Genomic DNA, 20,773 nt, shown 5'->3' on the forward strand with positions numbered 1-20,773 from the left:
ATCATGTCCAGTCCGCCTAATTCCACTCATGCCAATTGCCCCCAATTGCCACCCCTCACAACAGCTCACCCACTCCTTCCACCAAGGCTGACATACTCAGCCTTCTACCCAGCATGTCCTTGTGAGTGTCTCAAAGGCACTTTAGGCTCCTGCATGGTCTCTCTAAATATTTCCCTCTTGCAGTCCTCCTCAGGCAATGGCCCCCTAATCTATTCAGCTTGACAAGCATGTATCATTGAAGTCATTCTTGGTATTTCCCTCTCCTTTATTCTCTATCATTGTCTCTCAACTTTATTTACCTTTTCCATCATCAAAACCATGATCTTGTCTAAGCTACATCGTCCCTTGCCTGTTCTAGTGCAATAGCTTGCTAAACAGCCTCTCATATCCATTTAGTCATCTTCAGTCCAGTTTGCACACTGTTCCTAGAAGAATTGATTTTTGAAATATAAATGTGATCTCTTCATCCTCATTATATCCCAAGCCTCAGATGAAAAGATTTGGATGATTTTCCACTGCACATAGGATCAAGAACAAAATCATATTCATGTCATCAAAGCTTGCCTGGACCGGTAACGGCTTATCTCTTTGATCTCAACCAGTCCACTTTCCTTTCTAGTATTCCTCAATGAGCCAAGCTTCCTTTACCACAGGACTGATATTGTCTCTGAGTGGAAATATTATCTTGTTGGGCCTACTTCCTCCATCATAAGATTTGACTTTCAAATCTTACATTGTCTCTTACTCCCCCTCACAAAATCTTTACTAGCATCCTCAATTAAAAGCAACTTACCATGATCATGATTTTAGTTTTACTTTATTGCTATGTGTCAAGGATTATACCCAGGGCACTTGGATGATTACACTTAATCTACTCAATAACCTGATGATGTTAATACCAATCATGTTTTACAGATGGGAAAATTGAAGAATAGAACACTAAAGTCACTTGCCTTTGGCTTCAGAACTGGTACCTGACCTGAAGTCTGTCTGGTTCTGAAGCCCATGTTGCACACCATAGGGTACAGCCTGCCAAAGACACACACAGGGCATCTCCTTTCCAGAGCCTCTCCCCCACCTAGGCTGCCAGTTACCCATCAAAGGAGGAACTAGAACTCAGGGCCCACCTTCAAGGCATCATCTGGCAAGTCCTGTGGCTTCTCAGTGCTGAATGATGACATAGGACAGCACAGACAGGGGTGAGCTGGAGAGATTACAACGTAAAGTCCAGAGAGGCTAAGGAAAACATGGCAAAAGCAAATCACGTACAGGGAGGATGGGAGGATCACCCCCAGGCTTGTAGGGTTTGTTTCGCACGTGTGCAAGAAATGAGTTATTTGTGATAGCAACAATAAGGCTTTTTCAGAGATGGAAGAGGCCTTTTACAAAAGGAGAAAGTAAACATTGCTTAGGACAAATCTCATATCATACCTTAATGTTTACAAAGGAGACAGAGGGAGAGAGGCCAGGAAAGAACAGATTTCCCAGGGGAGGAAACTGCAATGAGAACAAGTAATCTAGATCAAGCCAGAGCATGTTTGAACAAAAAGCCTATCTGCAGACAGAGGAAACTCTTAAGGGTGAGATAGGATTTTACACAGCAGGAACCCCTGCTCGATTTATTTTAGATTGTTTTAAAGTGGTGAATATAGTCAAATGTCAGGGCAAGAAGTTCTATGAACTAATACCATTTCCTACAGGTTTTGATACTTCAAGGTTTTTCCCAGGTCCAGAATACATCTTTTATAAAAGAGATGGTAGGAAACAGGGAGATGGGCTCTACAGAGATAGGATATGGGGGAGAAGGGAAGGAGAAGTAAGAAGAATAAATACTTGATATGTATATATATCAATTCCCCAAGAGGAATGTAATTCTTATGTATCATAAACATATACAAATGAAAAAACACACATTTTAAAATTGAAAACAGTTTTAGCTGCTAACAATAGGGCAATGATTATGTAAATCACAGCACGTGCCACAAGACGGAATACTGTGTAGTATTTAAAAAGTGAAGTAGATAGCAAAAGGCAATGACCCAGGACACTGATTGATTAGGTTTTTAAAAAACCTAGATACAAAGTATGTATGCCTAGGATTGTCAAAATGTGTATTGTCTTTGCTGTTCATTTTTAAGCTTTGCTCAACAAGTATGTATTATTCTAGTCCTCAGCATCAAAAGATAAATGTTGTTCATTTATACTGCTGTGGCCCACTTTGGTATTTTATATCCTAGTTTTCTCCCTTGTTGTTTTTTTTTAAATGAATTTTATTGGTACATTTTAGGTATACAATATAATGACATTCATCATCGGAAATTTGCACCTTTAGTATTTACACATGTGTGTCCTATTTATTTCACTTAAGAGGATCACCTCAATGTGCATCCATTTAGCTATAAATGTCTCTAATTTCTCATTTTTTATGGCTGAGTAGTACTCCATTTTATTTTAAAAAACACATTTTCTTTATCCAATCTCCAGTTGATGGGCAATTGGGTGCTTCAGAGTTTTAGCTATTAAAAACTTTGCTGCTATGAACATGGGTGCGCTTGTATTGCTGTGGTATGATTCATTTAATTCTCTGGGGAAGATACCCAGCAGGGGAATAGCTGGGTCAAATGGGACCTCCAGTCCCAGTTGTCTGAGGTGTCTCCATACTGATTTCCACAGTGGTTACACCAGTCTACACTCCCACCAGGAGTGGAACAATGTTCCTTTTTCCCCACAGCCCTGTCAGCATTTGTTATTGGTTGATTTTATGATAGCAGCCATTCTTTCTGGGGTGAGGGGGAATCTCAGTATTGTCTTCATTTGCATCTCTCAAATGACCAGTGATGTAGAACGTTTTTTCATATGTTTATTTGCTATTTCTACTTCTTTGTCTGAGGAATGTCTATTCAGTTCAGATGCCCATTTTTGGATTGGGTCTTTAAATTTGGGAGGACTGATCTTTTTAAGTTCTTTATAGATTTGAGATAGTAGACCTTTGTCTGATGAACAGCAGATGAAATTTTTTCCCAGATTGTGGGTTGTCTCTTCACACTGTTGGTGGTTTCTCTTGCGGTACAGAAGCTTTAGTAAGAAGAGATCCCACTTGTTGATTGTGCTAGTTCACAGGCAACTGAGGTTTTGTTCATAAAATCTTTTCCTACACCAATGTCTACTAGAGCTCTACCTAACATCTCTTCTGGCTGATTCAGCTTTTCTGTTTTAATATTTAGCTCTTTAATCAATTCCATTTTAGTTTAGTGCATGGTGAGAGATACAGGTCTAGTTTTAATCTTTGGCAAGTTGAAACCCAATTTTTCCAGCACCATTTATTAAAGAGGCAGTCTTTCTTCCAGTGAGGGTGTTTGGCTTCTTCTTGAAGATGAGGTGGCTGAGTGTGTCTGGAGTTTTTTCTGCATCTTCTAATCTGTTCCACTGGTCCTCAGGTCTGTTTCTTTGCCAGTACCATGCTGTTTTTATCATAGTAGCTTTGTAGTATAGTTTCAAGTTGGGGGTTGTGATACACTCTGCCATGTCTCTGTTGCTTAGAACTGCTTTTGCTATTGTAGGTCTCTTCTTGTTCCAAATGACCTTTTGGATTGTTTTCTCCAGGTCTGTGAAGTATGCTGCTGGGATCTCAATTGGGATTGCATTGAGTCTATATAGCAGTTTTGGAAGTATGGCCATTTTCACTATGTTGATTCTCCCTACGCAGAAACAAGGGATGTCTTCCCATTTTCTGACATAGCCTTCAATCTCTCTTTTCAGAGTGCTATAGTTTTCAGAGAAGAGGTCTTTGATTTCTTTTGTTAGGTTGATTCCTAGGTATTTCAGTTTTTTGGATGTTATTGTGAAAGGAGTTATTTGCCCTATTTCTGGCTCAGTGAGTCTGTTGTTCGTGTAGAGGAAAGCTATTGATTTTTGTGTTGAACTTGTATCCAGCTACTCTATTGAATTTGGTTATTAAGTCTAGAAGACTTTTGGTGGAATTCTTGGGGTCTTCTCTATAGAGTATCATGTCCTCTGCAAATAATGACAATTTGACTTCTTCGTTTCCTATCTTTATTCCTTTTATTTCTTTCTCTTGTCTAATTGCCTTGGCTAATGTTTCCAAAACTATGTTGAACAGGAGTGTTGATAGTGGACATCCTTGTCTTGTTCCTGATTTTAGTGTGAAGGATTTCAGATTTTGACCATGTAGTATGATATTGGCTGTTGGTTTTTTTCATAGATGGCTTTTATCAGATTGAGGTAGAGACCATCTATTCCAATTTTTGTAGGCTTTTTATCATAAATGCATGTCGGATTTTGTCAAATACTTTTTTTTTTTGCATCTATGGAGATGATCATATGGTTTTTGTCCTTGGATCTATTAATATAGTGTATTACATTTATTGATTTGCATATGTTGAACCATCGCTGCATCCCTGGGATGATGAATTCCACTTGATCAGGATGTGTGATCTTCTTGATGATCTTCTGCATTCTATTTGCCAGTACCTTATTAGGATTTTTTCATCTATGTTCATTGGTGACATTGGCCTATAGTTCTCTTTTTCAGTTGGGTCTTTCCTTGGTTTGGGGATCAAGGTGATGCTTGCTTCCAGGAATGAATTCAGAAGTATTGCTTCCCTTTCAATTTCATTGAAGAGCTTAAACAGCAGTGGCCATAGTTTCTCTCTAAATGTCTTGTAGAATTTGGCAGTGAAGCCATCAGGACCCAGAATTTTCTTAGTTGGTAAGTTTTAATTACATTTTCAAATTTGCTGATTGTTATTGGGTTGTTTGGAATTTTTAGGTCTTCTTTGTTCAACTTTGGTAATTCATATGTATCTAGGAATCTGTCCATTTCTTCGGTATTTTCCATCTTATTGGCATATAGTTTCTCCAAGTAGGTATTGATGATCCTCTGGATTTCTGCTGGGTCCCTTGTAATTTCATTCTTTTCATTCCTAATTGCATGGATTTGGGCCTTTTCTTTCCCTTTTCTGGTAAGGTTCGCTAAGGGTTTGTCAATTTTGTTTATTTTTTTGAAGAACCAATTCTTGGCTTAATTGATTTTTTTTTATCTTTCTCTCAGTCTCCATTGCATTGATTTCTGCTCTGATCTTTATAATTTCCTCTCTTGTATGAGCTTTGGGGTTGTCCTGCTCTTCTTTTTCTAGAAGCTTGAGGTTCAGCATAAGGTTGTTTAATTGGGATCACTCTGTTTTCCTCATGTGAGTATTCACTGCTATGAATTTCCCTTTTTAGACTGATTTCATTCTGTCCCATTGATTCTTATATGTTGTACTCTCATTGTCATTTAATTGAAGAACCTGTCTGATTTCTTCTTTTATTTCCTCTGTGACCCATTGGTTATTCTGAAGTGTGTTGTCAATTTCCATGTGTTTATGAAATTCTTGTGGTTTCTTTTGCTATTGATCTCCAATTTCACCACACTGTGGTCTGATAATATGCAGAGGATAACTTCAATTCCTTTCCACTTACTTAAACATGTTCTATGAGTGAGAATGTGGTTTACTTTGGAGAACAACCCATGTTCAGCTGAAAAGAATGTGTATTCTGATTTTGCAGGGTGGAATGCTCTGTGAATATCTGTTAAGTTGATTTGTTCAAGAATTTGATTGAGTTCTAGTATTTCGTTGCTTATTTTTTGTCTAGTTGATCTATCTATTTGTGACAGTGGGGTATTGAGGTCCCCCACTACTACTTACTAGAGCATATATGACTTTTCATGTCTGTTAGTGTGTGTTTTTTATAGTTGGGTGCACTAATGTTTGGTGCATATATATTTATGATTGTCATCTCTTCCTTTTGGATTGTTCCCTTTACAAGGATGTAATGTCCTTTGTCCCTCTTAATCAGTGTTGGTTTGAAATCCACTTAATCTGCAGAGAGTACAGCTACCCCTGCTTCTTTTGGGGTTTCTTTCACATGGAGTATTGTTTCCCATGCTTTAACTTTCAGTGTATGAGTTTCTTTTTGAATTGAGTGTGTTTTTTGAATGCAGCATATTGTTGGACCTTGCTTCTTGACCCAGTCTGCCAGTCTACTTCTTTTGATTGGTGAATCGAGGCCATTAACATTAATGGTTATAACTGATACATTTTGACTTATCATTGTTGTGCCTTTTTGTTTTTGTTGGATTCTCCTGCTTTGTGTTTAATCTCTTGTGGTACCGGATGTTTTCATTCTGCTGTGTTTGTTGGGGTTGTGATCCTCATTGTCTTTTCCTAGGATATTTTCTAAAATTTTTTGGAGTGCTGGTTTGGTATTTATGGAGTTCCTAAGGTGGTCTTTGTCATGAAAGTATCTTATTTCTTCATTAATTTTGAAAGGTAATTTTGCATGTTACATCAATCTGGGTTGGAGGCTGTTTTGCTTTAGGGCTTGGAATATATCACTCCAAGCTCTTTTTGCCTTGTGGGTTTGTGTTGAGAAGTCTGCTGTGATTCTGATGGGCTTTCCTTTGTAAGTGATTTGTTTCTTTTCTCTAATTGCTTGTGGAACTTTATTCTTATGTTGGGTTTCTGGAATCCTGTCTGCTACATGCCTATGTGTAGATTTTTTTTTTTCTTTTCTGGTACTGGGGATCAAACTCAGGTCCTTGCGCTTGTGCAGCAGGTGGCGAAACCACTGAGCTAAATCCCCAGCCCCGTGTAGATTTTTTTTGATCAAGGCTAGTTGGAGTCCTATATGCCTCACTTATCTGTATATCAAGTTCTTTACTTCTGCTTGGGAAATTTTCTGCCATCACTTCTGTGGACATTTTTTATGTTGTCTGCACTCTCTCCTGTTTCTTCATTGACTCCAATCAGTCTTATGTTATTCTTCTTTGTATAGTCTAGCAGCTGCCAGATTGATTTCTCATCATCCTTTACTATTTTAAAGAAATTTTTCTTTTCCTGGTCACTAATTACAATCTTATCTTCTCTATCTGAAATTCTGTCCTCAGATTGGCTCATTCTGGTGTGTAAACTTTCAATAGAATTTTTAATCTCCTGGAAATCTGTTTGCATCTGTTTTATGGATTCCATTTGTTGCCTATGTTGGGATTCCATCATATTCCTCAGCCCCTCTTTTTTTTTTATCTGTGTCCTCTTTACATTTATTAATCATGTCTTGCACTATGGCCACAATCTCTGCTGATATCTGAGAAATTATTCCTGATTTTATTTTTTCCAGATCCTCTTTTGTTGCCAGTTCAGGGAATCCATGTTATTGAGTATCAGTGTGTTCCATCTCATTTCCCTTTGAGGTTGCTTTAGGTGATTTGGAAGTCTGGTTTTGAGATTTGTTTACTTGTCTTCTCATTTCAATGGGGTGGGGGTGCTACTGGTGCCTGGGCAGCTCACCTCCTCAGTGCTGGGGTTGGTGGTATGGTGACCCAAAAGGCTTACCTCCTCTGGGTGCTGGGGGAAGCTCTGTTCCTCAGCACTGGGGGTGGTGGTTCGGGGGCCAGGAAGGCTCTTCTTCAGCACCTGGGGTGACTCTTCTCCTCAGCACTGGGGGCAGTGGTACGTTGGCCCAGAAGGCTCCTCTTCAGTGCTGGGGGTAGCTCTGTTCCTTGGTGCTGGGGGCACTAGTACAGTGGCCTAGAAGGCTTGCCCTCCCTTGTTGTATACAGGTGTTTTTGATACCTTCTCTGGGTTTCTGCCTCATCTCCCCAGTAGGCTATAAACACTGAACAAATTCCTAGGCTTTCTTCTCCTGGTACTGGCTTTGGCAAGCTTTTGATTTCACATTTCTGAATAGTGCCCATTTTCCTGAATACATCAGTATGAACCTCAGGAAAGTATCAGGGGATTCTTGACTGCTAGCGGGGCCTCCTCCACTCTTCTGCACATACCATCTTTTACAGAGTTTGCATCCATTTTCTATTTGTGAATAACAAGTTACCATAAGCTTGGTTGTTTGTAATGATAGTTTCCATGGATCAAGAGTCCAGATGATGGGTTAACTGGGTCTCCTGTTCATGGTCCCTGAAGGCTGAAATCAAGGTTTGCCAGGGACTGTGATATCATCTAAGACTCAGGATTCTCTTCCAAGCTTTCATTCATTTGTTGGTGTGCCAAAATGCAGTATTTTGCATTTTTCCATTTTCTTGCTCCTATGAACTGGGGAGGCTCCTAGCTTTTGGAGGCTGCCTTCAGATCATAACCATGTGGCCCTCACATAACATGGTATCTTGCTTTTTGCAGGGACTGGAGAGCATTTGTCACTACTTTGAGTCATTTGGAGGCTCACCTAAGTAGGTCAGGCCCATCCAAGGGAGCCTCCTTTGAATGAACTCAAATTCAACTGAACAGAGACAGTAATATCTCCACAGCCCTTTTACCAGTGTCACATAACTTGCCCTAACTATGAGAGTAATATCTCATCTTCACAGGTCCTACCCACATTCAAGGGGAGGTGATTACATACAGTGTATATTCCAGGGGATGTAAATCCCAATGGCTATCTTACAATTTTTCCTACTACAAGGTTAAAGAAGTTAAATTAAGGGTACTTTTATTTATTTATTTATTTATTTATTTATTTATTTATTTATTGGTACTGGGGATTGAACTTGGGACCTTGTGCTTATGAGGCAGGTGGTGGAACCACTGAGCTAAATCTCCAGCCCAAGGGTACTTTTAATATTAGATTAGAATCTACTTGAAATGTATTTTAATTAGATTGAAATTCATTATAAAATATCATATATTCTCAAGTATACTTTACACCAATTTTGTGCAAATTTCAGCAGAAAACTTTTCTTGCTATTTCTTTGTTTGCATGAAGTTTCTCAAGAGTGCAAGGTAAGCTGTTAAGAAAAACTATTATAATAGTTGTCTGTTGGCATCTTGTGTGTGTGTGGGGGGGGAGGTGGTGTTTTGCTTTGTTTTGTGCTTTTGCAGTGCTGGGGATGGAAGCAAGGGTCTTGCACATGCTAGGCAAATGCTATGCCAGATGTGCTACATTCCCAGCCACTGGATTTTCATGATACTAAAAAATCAATGAATGAATTAAATAATCAATCAATACAACCACCTTAAAAAGCATAGTCTGGAAATAAATTGAATATCAAGGAGAATAAAATAATACTTATTTTAATTTTGGGACAAATTACATTTCAGATTTCCTTGAAACAAAAACAGTTTTTGGATATTGTTTTCTTCTTTGAGGAGGAAGAGGATTGGGTGAGTGTGCTGCGTGTATTGAGGCAGGTGGGGCCCAGCCAATGAAAAGATGTGCCTAATACTTCCTGGCTCTGCCTGGGATTAAGCTTTTCTCTTAACATTGTGCCATGAGAAGCTGCCCCTGGGAAAGAATGTAGCCTTCTCTTCCTACCTCAGGGCCAAGAAGATCACAGAGCTATCCCACCCCCCTGGAATGATAACAGTATCAGCCAGCACTTTTATAGCACTTACTGTAGATCAGGCATTGTCCAAAGCTGTGTAGGTACAGTAATTTATTCAGTCCTTACAGTAACTCTGAGGTCTGAGTCCTACACCTTCCCCAGTGTGAGCACTGGGTTGCAGAGAGGTTAAACAGCCTGCTCAAGATCACACACCAAGTGAGAAGCATAACCCAAGTTTGGACTTGGGCAGCTGCCCTCAGATCTGCCTGTCTCCACTGAGCTACACTATGTTCCAAGGATGCATTTAAAGGCTTCACTCTGAACTTGGTGAGTACCATCATCCTCCTTCCCCAATTTCCTTTCCTTCTCATTGAGTTCCGTATACACATTCTTCTCTCCTTTGATTATGGTTAATTATATTTTGATTGTCTTTTTATTTGTCATAAAACAATAATTTGTTTGCTCCATGAACACAATTTTTTAAAAATTAAGAAACATTTCGAAAACAAAATGGCCACTATAAAGCCCAAGATTAGGGAGATCCTGTTGCTGGATTTGATTGTGGCAGCCTCTGGGAAGAGAGTAGCAGAGGCAAAGAGACCAATGATCTGTTAGACAGACACAACACACACCTCATGACCCCTAAGAATGTTCTAGAGGACAGGAAGCTCTGGAGGATGCTAGGATTTGCCTACATTTGGCCTGGCTTTGGCCCCTAGTTGTATTGCTTCTGAGTTTAACTGTGCCTCTTTTCTTCTCTTTGAAGCCTGTATTTCTGGATGTAACTTCCTTGGATATATTCCCAAGAGGTGACATTTCCTACTCAACTTCTATGATTATCTTTATCTTCATCTGTTTTGCTTTGTTGTGTTCTCTGACATTACTTTTCAATACTGTACCTCCTCCTTCTCACTCTTTCTCTCTTTTTTTGTGTCAGCCATTTTATGCAGTAACTGATCTTGTGGTCTACTCCTTTACGTGGAACATTTATAATACTTTTGCTGTAGACATTTCTATTGTGACTACCGAAACTCAACCTGTACAATGTTCACCTTAGTTAGACAAGAGCTAGTATCCTCTTGTATTTTTTGGATTTTTTTTTTTTTTTTGTGGACAGTGCAGGCTCTGAATCATTTCCATCATTCACAAGGGAAGCGACTTCAATCAAAGCATTTTTAGTTGCAAGTGACTGAAATCCAAGACAAATAATCATAGCCATAGAATGATGAATTTGCTCCCTTGGATTTTAAAACAAAGGAGCCTTCCAGAATGGAATTCACAGAAGCTTAAGGAGATACAGTGGCTTATAGAAGATCTTTAGGCCCCAGAACCATGGTGACAAAGACTGAACTCACTGCTTGTCTCTTGCCTGAGCTGTGCCTCATTTTGCAGCCTGGGTCTTTCCACTTTCTCTACGTGGGCAGAGAAGATAGTCATCAGTACCACCAGATTGCACTGTCCCATTTTATCCATGCCCAAGTCAAGAGGGTGGCTTTCATCCACACCTGAGCATCACTCTCAGGGAAAGATTCTAATTGGCCTGGCTTTCGGGAGTGGGAGGAAGTGCCCAGCCCCTGCAAGCCTCTCTGGGTGTTTCAGTGGCACTGTTGAAGCACTGCCTTTGGCTCACAGAAATTTAAGAATAGGAGCTCCTTAAAGGAAAGGACTGAGTTTCAAAGAGGATGGAAAATCATGCTATGGGACTAAATCCCTCAGCTGTCATGACCCAGTGTAAGAGGGAGATTTTAAAATACAGCTTAGCTCCCAATGAGAAAGAGTGAGAAGTAGGAGTTACAGTATTGAGAAGTAATGTCAGAGAGTACAACCAAGCAAAAAAAGATGAAGATAAGATAACCAAAGAAGTCGAGTAAGAAATATCACCTCATGGGAATATAGCCAAGCATTTTACTCTGTCTCTAACATTCAGTTTTCATTTTTGTCATATGATTTAAGGATGTGGTTTAGACTGAATGTAAACTGTGGAACATGATTCAGCAAAAAGAACATATTGCCATCCAAGCCACGGAGGGCATTATGTCTCTGCAAACTCAGAAATTAAAAATGACTGGAAGTAGAAATTTTCTGTACAGGTAGAGGAAGATTTCATCTTCAGGAGGAAGAAAGCTCTGAAGCTACAGCAAGAATGAGACAGAGGAGGGCCACCACAAGTCCCAAGTTAGTACTGGCTATATTACTATTTAAGATGGCAATAGATACAGCCATGCAGAGCATCATTGCCTTCACCAAGGCTCAGTGGGAAATGTCAGAAGGCTTTCTGATTAGGAAGCTGAAGGGATCTCAACATGTCGACAGCCTTGCTTTTCACCTTCTCGTGAGTCAGCAAAAAACACCAGCCAGTAAATTCTGTGCTCCAGTACTGGGTTTTGCTACAATTAACAACCAAGAATCTGGAGGTAATTCAAGCAGGGAAGTGGAGTGGGAATGGGGAAGAGGAAAATGCAGAAACACTTCACTAATCTGAATTTGTGGAGAGAGTTCTGAGGTTTTCTCATAGGACCACACCTCAAAAGACTCCATCTGGGTAAAATCAAGATGAAATGTTTGCTAACTACTTATACCCTAGGGGTAGGATGCTCTTCCTAAGAGCTTCTAACAGCTTTTCAAGCAAGCTCTTGTTGTAAGAAAGACAATAGCAATGTTTACAGATTTTGTGTTTTTTTTTTTTAGGTTAATTCTAGCTGATGGTAATTCAGTCATATTCCCAATCTCTCTCTCTCTCTCTCTCTCTCTCTCTCTCTCTCTCTCTCTCTCTCTCTCTCTGCCCATCCAGTCCCCCTCTTTCTCTCTCTCCCTCTCCTTTCTTCAAACCATGCAATACTCAGGCAAGTCATGAACTTACCAGAGAAAAAGAATATATCTTTTTAAAAATTTAGTATGAAAAATTTGGAACCCAGAAAGTTAGAATCTATGATGAATGCACATCTAAATCTTTAACACTGTGCCTTGTGGGAGGAGGGATAATGGGAAAGGGGGATGTAATTCAAATGCCAGCCTAGAGGAATCATTTCGATTACTATGTAAGACATTATTGTAATGAGGTCAGTTCTGGTCCTTATGTTATTAGCCGACCAGTGAGGACATAGACAAGGTAGAACAGAAATTAATTAGTAGTATGGGGGCTTTACAATCTGAGGTATTCAGAAACTTAGCAAAACTAGGTCTGTGTTCTTAAAAAAATTATAGAAAGACCTTATTAAAGCACAGAAGGCTCAGCTATTTAAGATGGTGACATACATAGAGGCAGGAATGTGCAGAGAGAAGCTGAAAGGCAGCCAGGCCCTGAAGGAATTTCAGTGGAATTTCTTCACCGGAGGAGTAGTTAATAAATAGAGCAGATTTCGAAGGGCAGAAAGTAGAGCAGCTATTACAAATAGGTTTCCCCTCCTTTTTTAAAGAAAGGATGGCAAGAATCTGGAGAGGAAAATGTTGAAACAAAGGCAAACAAGCTTAGCTACATCTCCCAGCCATCTCCCATGCAAAAATATCTGTTCCCAGACATTCAAAATGTTGTATCATTTAATAATCGCAAAACATTCTGTGGAGTTGGCATTGGGTGTTAGTTTTAGATTAATACTAGATATCATTAAGAACTGCATGTAATATAATATTTCTCAAAAATCTGAGATCCCATTTGTTTTGTTTTGCTGCCAACAATTCCACTGTTTTCCATTCCACAGAAGGACAGAAATGAGGGCTAGAAAAGCTTTTTGTGCTCTGCAATCATCCCCTCCTCCCACCTTTGATAGAGGGCTCTCCTTTAGTCTGATGCATAAAGCCTTCTCTGGGGCAGTTTCAATATCGCTTTTGCTTATGAACCTACAGGTCTGAGTCCTTTCTTTTCTCCTTAATCAGGATCAGGTAGGTTGGGATGATCACTAACTCATTGTGCACATGGGTTTTTATTCTTTGGATTGTAAAATGATGACAAAAAGCGTGTGTAAATTTTTTATCTTAGTTTTCTCAATATGCAGATTTCCTCTTACCTCACCAGTCAAAAGAAATTTACCTAGATTTGACTTGGCAAATACTATTAACTTTAAAAATTGCCAATTGATTCATGGGTTTGGGAATTATCTGTTGTTCCTGTTAGAGAACCTGACAGAAAGAACCCTTCTCGATAGGTAAATACTCCTCGCACTTTTGATGGACAGGGAGAGGGACACAAATTAAATTGATAACAGCAACAGCAGATAACAGGGGAAATCCAGTGAGCAAGATGAGGTGATCAAAGGGGCAGAGAAGAATCAGGACCTTGAGAGGAACAGGAGCCGTGACAAAGTTAGCTGGAAGGTAGACACTCAGCAGCCATAGAGAGACCTGCTGTAAAGCCATTCTATTCTGGAAAGATCAGAGTGCTGGTCCTTTCTCTCTTGGCCCTGGACTCTTCACAGTCTGTTATTGTCCTTATTTTGTGAGCTCTCTCTGGACAGGAGAGCCCTCTGCTCTGCATCTAGAGCCCCCTACCCCCTTCCTTCACCTCTGCTTTGGTGACCTTTGGAATACTGCTCAACCTCTTCCTGCCTCCTTTGTCAATGGAATTTCCCTCTTCCTTGTTCCCATAGGAATTGCTAAATTGCCAGGGGCCTCCACTCTCTTGCCTCTCTCCTTCCAGGCCACTCTTACTAGACTTAGGGGACTAGATGGCTTATGATAGTTATGCCAGCACCATAGTTAGTTAAATAGGCCTTTGTGTATTGACCTGGGAACCACACCATTATTTATAATTATTTTTTGTATGGGGAAATTCTTTGAGTTCCATACACCCCATTGATTGCTGACCTTTTTGAACACAACTGTCTCACCCAGGCTCAGCAGTGGGGTGAGATCACTAGCAGTTGTCTGACCATGCTAGGAACAGCAAACCAAGGCCAGTGCAGGCCAAGGTCAGAAACCAGGCCAGAAAGGCAGCTGTGAAGCAGCAGCACAATGGGGCAGTGAGAGCTAGAGACTTCATGTCCATGTAAAGTGCAGATTTGAATGTCCAATATGCAGATGGATCCCAGCCTTCTTGGATAGGATCTGGAGAGGACAACATGGGTGATATGAGCAGAAAGAAACCAGGATGAGTAAAATGTGGTCAGATTATCAGAGGCAGTGCCTTTATTATCATCCCATATGGTCTCTGACTGCTTAGAGCTGAAGAACGTGGCTACTTTGTACTTCTATCTGTTCTCCCACTCAGTGAGTCACAGGTGCAGGTGCAATGGGAGCAGGGCTGGATTGGCAAGAGCCCGGGCTTTGGGTTGGGTTGTTCACACCATCATCCCTAGCACCAGTGTTTCCCAGCCCTGATCCCTTGGGTTCCCAAATAGATGCCCTGTTGCTCCTTCTCTCTCCCTCCTAGGTATACTTCCTCTCTCACTTTCCTTTGTAAGCTCCATGGTAGGAACTCCTGGGCCAAGGCCTTCATTTCCTACCCCACATCTTTATAAACCTGAAGGAGATGAAGTAGAGGAAGAGAAGGAATTTAAAACCTAGGGAGGACTGGTGAAAATGGTGATGTTGGCAAGGTTTTGTCAAGAGAATCAAAGTACTCCAGTATTCCAGGGCTCCAGAAGCTTCTGTGCACAAGGGATTGGCCCTAGCAACGCTATTCATAATAGTGAAGAAGTTGAAACAGGCCAGATGTCTACAAGCCAGTGAATGGACAAATGGGTAAACAAAATGCAGTATAACCATGTAGTGAAATATTATTCATAAAAAGGAATAAGATATTAATACATGGTATATCATGCATCGTATCACCTTGAAAACATCACTGAAAAGAAAAAAGTGAGAGACAAAAGGTCACATATTCTGTGACTTTTCTTCTGTGAATTGTTGAATGGTCAAATTCATAAACATGGAAGGTAGATTATCATTGCCAGAGGTTGGGGAAAGTGGGGAATGGGTAGTGACTATTAATGTGTTCAAAGTTTCATTTCAGAATAATGAAGATGATCTGTAATTAGATAGTGATGATGGTCACACAACCTTGTGAATGTACTAAAAACCCCATTAAATTATACACTTTAAAATGGTAAATGTTGTAGAATGTGAACTATATTTCAACTTTTAAAAAAAGGATTAAAGTGACATGTTGAGGAGGATTAGATTTTCACCAACGTTTGCTGTTTTCAAGGCTTGGATCCTCTGCTATTCTAGCAACATGTAGCTTGGGGAACATCAGAGAAAATTTGGTGTAACTGTTTCTGAGTAAATGCCTTTGAAAGAATGAGGTGTCTCATGTTTGAGAAATACATTCAAGTGGTGACAGGGAGATAGAAGAGGACTTTAGCCCTCAACAATCTCTATCAGCTTCCTGAAAGCTACCTCAAATTGTAATAACAACAGCAAAATAAAAATGTACCATAATATCGAATCTCTTATGTAAGAAGTATACCCTTAGAAAACTTGCATTTTAATACATCTATTACATACAACAGAGGTAAAATAGTGGATTTTCTAACCAAGCTTGGAGTCACCTTTTCACCCTGTTTCCATCTAGAAGTTCCTCCTCTATGGAGTTCCTGGTATGACTGGCTGTGCTGCCATTCTGCCTTTGCATTTTCATCTGGGCTTTTTGAATGCTTAATCTGGGGCCAGCATATCTAAGGCCCTCTTTCAAAGTCATCATGTGATACAATATGTATAAGTCAGTATTTGTCCTTCTTATTCATTATTACCAGAGAGTTTGGCTGGATAATGAGGCTCACATTCTGAATTAAACAACACTGTTCAAGCACAATGTGGGATATCAGAAGGCTTGAGTTTCTGCTTGTTATTTGACCAGTTGATATTTGGAGGTGAGAAGAGGAAAATTTGGGCTGCTAGTCCCAACTCCTATCCCATCTTCTATTTCCAGATAACAAGAGATCTCTGACGGAAGTCTTTATGAAGAAGACAGAAGAAGGAATGTGAAGAACAAAATGCTTTACTACAGCAAAGGGGAGAGAAGAGTAGTATGATGGAGTGAAGTGAGATCTGCAGCATGAGGAAGGAGAGATAGACCATGTTGACAATGCAATTGTAAACTGTTTTTCTCTAGTCAAGAATCTCTTGATTTTTTTGTGACTGTGGCACAAATTATGAAATAAATTTCATGTCATGATCCAGAATCCTCATAGCTACATGTGTACACAAGTATAGTACTGTATATGGATTCATATAACTGTTGCAGAAATTTAATGAAACAGATCCTACCTTTCCTATGTGTGATACATTCTGGATATTTCTATTCTATTCTGTCTTGTCACATCTAATCCCACTGCATTTCATTCTGCTTTAAAAAAGAATGCTGGATGTAATCTACTACATGAATTTTACAGTGCAGATATGGTTCAAAATCCAGAGTTTAAAATTCATGCATCTGGCCTACCTTTTTTTCCTCAAAAGGTCCATAAAGTTGAATCTATTGCTCAGTCTGTGCTAGGAGGATTGCCGATATGCTTCCATTACCTTAGCTCTAGTTACAAAATTTAGCTCATTCCTGGAAGTTGGTCCTGAGAGAACTTGTGGTGGAAATGTTTTTAGGATCCTGGGTCCAGTGTGTTTAGGAGTTCTAGCTACTGGGTCAACTGGCTCCCACAGGCTTCCCTTTGTGGTTGCTCTTTTCTTATCTTTGGTGCATCAGTTCTTTTTTTTTTTTTTTTTTTGAGGCAGTGTGTCTCCCTCTGTAGTTCAGGCTGGCCCTGAACTCACTATGTAGCCTAGGCTGGCCTCAAACTCACAGTGATCCTCCTGCCTCAGCCTCCCAAGTGCTGGGATTACAGGCATGTACCACCATGCCCGGCTGGTGCATCAATTCTAACACTTCCTTTTTTTCTCGTTTCTCATTGCTACATGATAGCAACACTTCAATTTATTTGTGGTTTTTTCTTTAAAAAGAAGTCATCCACTTTTTCACAGGAAATGAACAGATGTATTGACAATAACACAGCTTGACAAGTGGTTGGTCCACACAGCCCAGACACAGTGGAAGTCTCTGCATTATAAGTTTTCCGAAGATAATAATAAGGATAAGGGTAATTCATTTTGGCTAAGGGATAGAACTATCTCTGGTGTATTTTCAAATATAGATTTGCATTAAATGACTAGTGTTTTTTTCCTGTGAATAAAAACATTTTAAGGATATCCAACAGTTGTCCTGAGGATGCAGAAGTACTGAAATCTATAAAGATAGCATATATTGGATCACAAGCCCCTCCTTGTGCAGAACCAGAGACTATGTAACTGGAGGCTTGTGATTCTATCTTTTATTCCCACCTACTAATTTTTCATTGTGTGGTTAACTAATTGAACATGAGTTATGTAAGGAATTTAGTGACATGTTTGAGTGGACTTGGTATTTAAGTATTTCTTGTGATGGATTTCATTTATTTTCAACCTCTTATTTGGATAGTCCATTCACCTTGTTATACTCTACAAATTCTCAATGGGAGCAAAATTAGTCCTTGGGGAGGTGAAAAAGCCTTACTTTTTATGTATAAAATGTAGATCTGTGGTATTAAAATTTCATGGGGGACAATCACACAAAATGCCTAAATGAATCCTTAGGAGATCAATAATGAAAATTGAATTGGGAAACAATTTTCTCAGCTGAAACTTGGCTGGCATTGAGATATTTGTATTGTCTCAATTCTTTCCTCTTTTAAGACCTGTGGATGGATGAAGTGTCATAAGTGCTTCTCATGCCATTTTTATACTAGTCATTCTTTCTAAAATTTCTCATCTCCTTTAAAATACCTTTAAAGCACACGTGAGTACTCCTGGCTCAGATGGCTGCTGATGGCTACTCTGATTAATGCTGCTATAAACATTTGTGTACATTTTATGAGGGGTTAAGTTTCTATTTCTCAAGTTTTTATGTGGGCAAATGATTTATATACCTAGTAGTGGAATTTCTGGTCATATGGTAAATCTATGTTTAACTTTTTATTTTTTCCTGTACTGAGGATTGAACCTAGGGGCATTGCATCCCTAGACCTTTCCCCTCCTTTCTTTCTTTTCTTTTTTTTTTTTGGTACCAGGGGATTGAACTCAGGACCCAGCGCTTGTAAGGAAGTCAGTGGAACCACTGAGCTAAATCCCTGGCCAGTTCTCTCCTTTCTTTTTGAGACACAGTCTTGCTAAATTGCCCTGCTGTCCTTGAACTTGTGATCTTCCTGCCTCAGCCTCCTAAGTAGGTGGGCTTATAGGTATGCACCACCATGCCCAGCAATTTTGAAAATTCATCATATTGATTTTCAAAGAGGCTACCCTATTTTCTAGTTCCATCAAAACTATATGTAGATTCCACTTTTTCCTCATCCCTTTCAATACTGCTTTTATCTGGTTTTTATTATAATCATCCCAGTGGGCTTAAACTGGTATCTCATTTAGAGTTTGATTTATAGTCCCTTGGGATATGATGCGGGGCATGTTTTCTTGTGCTTATTGGTCATTTGTATGATTTCTTAGAAGAAATGCCCAGTTTTTAATTGGGTTATTTGTCTCTTTACATTGTGTTATATGAATTCTTTGTCTTCTCACTTTCATAATGGCAGCCTTTGAAGCAAAAAGTTTTACATTTTTTTGGTGTCATATCAAAGAAAACATTGCTCATCTAGTCCAAATACTCTTAGAGTTACTAGAGCTTTTTAATCCATTTGCGTTAATTTTTGTGTATGGGATGAGATAAAGGTCCAACTTCATTCTTTTGCATGTAGACATCTCGTTGTCCCAGCATCATTTGTTGAAAAAACTACAGAATTGTCTTTGGAGGCTAACTAAAAATCAATTGATCAAAAATATGTAGCTATTTCTGGTGTCTTGATTTTATTCTATTATTTGTCTATCTTTATGTGAGTATCACACTGTATTGTATGTTTTGAAATTGAAATGTACAACCCCTCCAACTTTGGGCATTTTTCAGATTATTTTGGCTATTCTAGATCTTTTAAAATTTTCATATGAATCTCTTTATCAATTTCTAAAAAGAAGCCAGCTAAGATTTTGATAGGTATTGCCCTGAATCAGTAGGTCAGTTTGAGAATATCACCATAGTGAAAACATTAAGTTCATAAACATAGGATATATTGCCACTTAATCTTTTCTTATATTTCTCAACAATGTTTTATAGTTTTCAGAGTATAAATTTATACCTCGTGTGTGATATTTATTTCTAAATATTTTATTCTTTATGATGCTCTTGTAAATAAAATTGCTTTCTGAATTTCATTTTTGCACCATTCCTTACTAGTGTGTAGAAATGCACCTGATTAGTTCATATTGATAATGAGTCAAGGGACCTTGATAGACTTGTTTTAGTTCCAATATGTCTTTAGTAGATTTACAGGATTTTCTATATACAAGATCCTTAAGGTCTATTTACTGGATCAAGTTAATTGAAAATAGAGATTATTTTACTTCTTCCTTTTCAATCAAGATGCCTTTTACTGGGCTGGGGATTTAGCTCAGTGGTTCCACTGCCTGCCTTGGAAGCACAAGGTCCCAAGTCCAATCCCCAGCACATACACACAAAAAAAGATTCCTTTTACTTTTCATACTTTATTGCCCTGGCCAGAACTTCTATAGTGTTGATTAGAAGTGATGAGGGCATATATCCTTGTTTTGTTATAGATCTTAGGGGGAAATTTGTTAGTCTTTCACCATTAAATGTGATATTATCTGTAGACTTTATTTTCTTTAAATCAGTTTGAGGAATTTCCCTTTTATTCCTAGATCATTGAGTGCTTTTTAAATGAAATACTGTTGACTTTTGTTAAAATGTCTTATGCATCCATTGAGATGGACATCTTGTTTTTCTTTTTTATTTCATTAGTTGGTATGCTAGATTTCTTCCCCCCCCATTAAGTTAATTGGTATATTTTAGGTATAAAATACAGTTACATTCATCATTGAGATCTTGTACTTTTACATGAGTATCTTGGTTCTTATTTTTTTCCCCTTCCCCTGCCCACCCTTCCCTATTTGCAAAGATTTTGTTTCCATATTTTTCCTTTTCTCATATTTTTTCTTTTCCCTTCTTTCCTTTCCCCTACTCCACCCACTTCCCTTGCTCCTTTAGACCTTTTCTTCCTATTACACAATATCAATTATACATTTTTAAAATTACAATATCAAGATCTAGGAGACATTACCACAGATTTTACGGAATTTAAAAGATATAGAAAGCATATTACAAAAATCTGTTTTGAAATAAATTTGATAACGTCTAAGAAGTACCCTGGAAGACAAATTAATGAAACTGATTCTGGAGGAAATATAAAATTTGAATAGCACCTATTAAAGAAAGTATATGCCTAGCTTAAAAACCTACCTATATGACAAGAACAGGCTCATATACATTTTAACTGATAAATTATATCAAACATTTAAAGCAGAAAATAAAAGGAACACTTCTCCACTCATTTTAGGAAATCAACATTGTGCTAA

The 20,773-nt window shown here is 38.8% G+C and overlaps 1 protein-coding gene across 1 annotated transcript in view; it reads left to right on the top strand.

Moving 5' to 3' along the window:
* The window catches only part of LOC147829921 (uncharacterized), a 161,863-nt gene extending 142,354 nt beyond the window's left edge, over positions 1-19,509 (top strand). Inside the window, exon 3 of the transcript XR_015446555.1 lies at positions 16,203-19,509. The gene's annotated coding sequence lies outside the window, so the exon portion shown is untranslated. The remainder of the gene's footprint in view (positions 1-16,202) is intronic.
* Positions 19,510-20,773: the final 1,264 nt, after the last annotated feature.

Source organism: Heterocephalus glaber, unplaced genomic scaffold (assembly GCF_053883595.1).
Source record: "Heterocephalus glaber isolate CG9 unplaced genomic scaffold, H.glaber_assembly_v1.0 deba00000347, whole genome shotgun sequence".
Classification (NCBI taxonomy): Eukaryota; Metazoa; Chordata; class Mammalia; order Rodentia; family Bathyergidae; genus Heterocephalus; species Heterocephalus glaber.